Raw genomic sequence first — 3,060 nt, forward strand, 5'->3', positions numbered from 1 at the left:
GGAGATGATTATTAAATTGCTATTGAACCAATCAAAATTCTTAAGATACAAGACTAAAGCACTTTGAATACTTTGTTTTTGTTGAATGCGTATCTATTAATTACGTTTTACAAAGTAATTACCAGGTTTAGTATTGTTGAAACAAAGAGCGATGAGCCCCCTACCTCTTTTAGTGGGCATGAAAGTGCAAGTGGGTAGATATATATAGTTGAGTGCCATGTTTGGAACTTGTTCTTTCAGGTGAGGGACAGGATACACACTTGGCAGAGAGCATCAGGTGCTTCTTCATTTAGTTTAGAGAGAGAGAGAGAGAGAGAGAGAGGTCAGGTCACTCAGGTGCTTTGGCAACATCATCAAAATGAAGTGAAGTCATGGGCAAACTATTGTTGGAAAAGCCAGCCAATTTCCCCATTTGGTAACCTTATTTTTCTGGAAACAAAAAAAACGAAAAAGGAAAATGTCTTTCATAAGTCTGAAACCACTTCCCATTCCCCACCTTTTTTTGTTCTGTCTTCTGACACGTCCCGTACATATAATGCGATGCACGTGATCTTCTCTTTCTCTTTTTGGGTGAATTGAATTGGCCAAATTACCCCTTGACTTGTGTAGAACTACGAGGATATCCCTCTCTAAAAATTGGTAGGTCTAGTATGGCAACCTATTTGGATATGGCGGGGGTCTGTCCAAGGAAGGCCAATCAATAATCATAATCTATCTTTATCATTCTTAAACAAGCAAATACTACATAGAATGTGCTTTTTCTGCACGTGCTTTCTCTTCCCAAATTTAGAATCTTCCTTCCTTTTGTTTTAAGAAATAAATAAAATTACAATCCTTCTCTCTTTGGTATAAACATATATTTATCAACCGTATTATCAATTGCATCGATTATTAATATGGGGAAAATTCTTCAAGTTGAGTGTGATTTTATACTCGCCTCTCATATAACTGGTGTATTTTTGTAAGCTACGCAAAGTAAAATCTATGTATAAATGAGTTTTACATCTCTTGAAGAAGCGATTTGAAATGTGAACAGCTAAAGTTGTTATTTTTCTTCGCATAGATTTCCCATTTGTCACGCTTTATTTTGAAAAGCAATATTCATAGGCATAATATCCATATTCTCAAGTGTTATAATTAACTCAACTTCTAGTTGGTCGAATGAACTTAATATAATCTTAATCTTCACAACTTGCAGAGTACCTTGGGAGTTTTAATAATTCAAAGAGATCCACTTTTTCCGTCTTATACCACTGTTTATAGCACCACAAATATCCAACCAATTAAACCTATCTTTTATTAAAGTTGTTAAGTGGGTGGGTGATTCAATTTCAAACTCATCTGTGTGTTTTGTTCTCTTCTGAATGATGTCATCATACAGCGGATTATTTCCTTTTTCGGTTACAAAGTTAGCCAAAAAAATATAGACAAATGCCTTTGATAATTACTAAATTAATATTTAGTTGAAAAATAGATGTTTTAATTTTTTTTTTTTTAAAAGCAACGATATTAGGATAAGAAACTGATCAGTCGACTTTCGTTGTATGGATAACTGCTTTTAACTACTTGAGTTCGATAGCAAGGCAGTGACAGAGCCAGACTTTCAAATTAGAGAGGGTCCTTCACAAATTTTTTAAGAATAGGCTAAATTAGTATGACACTAAACTACTCCTTTTAGCCTACTTCATAACATCATTTTATATTGATTAATAATATATCCATTCATTACAATCACTCCACAATTTCATATTTTATAATGGTTAAATACTAATCTCATCATCTACATTATTATAGACTCAATAATTAATAATTTATATTCCAATATAGAGAAAAAATACAAAAAGGGTTCACAAAATCTAATATTAAAGTATCCAACTCAAAAATGAAAAAAGATAGGGAAATAAAAATTTACAAAGTTTAACTTAAACAAAAGATAAAGAGAAATAAAGGTTAAAAATGTAGGAGTTTTTAGTGTAAATATCCTAAACTAATCTAGAAGGTAAAAGAGAGAAGTAAAAAAGAGATTAAAAAGTTTTATGGTTGTAAACAAAAAATACCTAATATATACTATTTATGCATCATACATAATATTATAATACAATAAATAAAAGATGGAGTGGGGGTCTAGGACCTTACTAGTCCCTAAATGACTTTACCCTTATAGCAAGAGGCTTGTAACTCAAGTGGTTAAGAGCATTTCTTTGCACCCAAAGACTAAGATCCAAGATTCAGTCCCTCATTCCCCAATATCGCTTGCATTACATTTTTTATTATTTAAAAAATGAGTAAAATGAGAAAACACAATATAAATGTGTGTTTGATTTTAGTATCCATATAAAATAAATTGTGTAGTTGTCTATATGGACAATAATTATCAGAGCATTTGCCCACCCACCATTAGCATTGTCTTCTTGCAAACCTGCATAATTTTTTAACTCATTTCTGTCCCCAATTAGGCAAGCTTTACAATATTTATAATTGAAAAAAAGTACCCACTTGTATTAATTTATTTAGAAAAATGCCAAAATGGGTTAGACTTTGCCCACCCTATCTCTTTATGGAAAGCTCCCATGTAACCCAAAATAATTAGATATTTTATAATTATATAAAATTATAAATCTCCCTTTCTTGTTCAGAGAAAGCGAAGTCTTAGAAAAAAGTAAAAGAAAAAAACCATTATTTACCCGATTGGGAGTACCCTGCCTAAAACGACAGGCTCGTCAGCACCCACATGTCACTTTATCAACGGGAACACAACAGTAATTTCAAAAGCCCTGTAGGGGCAAATTTGGCCGCCACCGTTTTCTATTCGCCCAACGTCTCCCGAGCAATTTGAAAAAAAGCGAAAATTCCCAAAAATGGGATGTACGTATTCGTAGACCCACGCGTCAACGATCTATACGATGGGCGGCTCTTTAAGAATTCAAAGGTCTTACGCAACCCGATTGGTCCACGTGTCCATAGTAAAGAAAACCGCTAGTGGTTTTGTACGCAAAAAGATGGCGGTTTTTACTGCCCTCAGGTACACTTTCCTTATATAGCTTTGTGCTGATGTGAATC

Source organism: Prunus persica, chromosome G1, assembly GCF_000346465.2.
Source record: "Prunus persica cultivar Lovell chromosome G1, Prunus_persica_NCBIv2, whole genome shotgun sequence".
NCBI lineage: Eukaryota > Viridiplantae > Streptophyta > Magnoliopsida > Rosales > Rosaceae > Prunus > Prunus persica.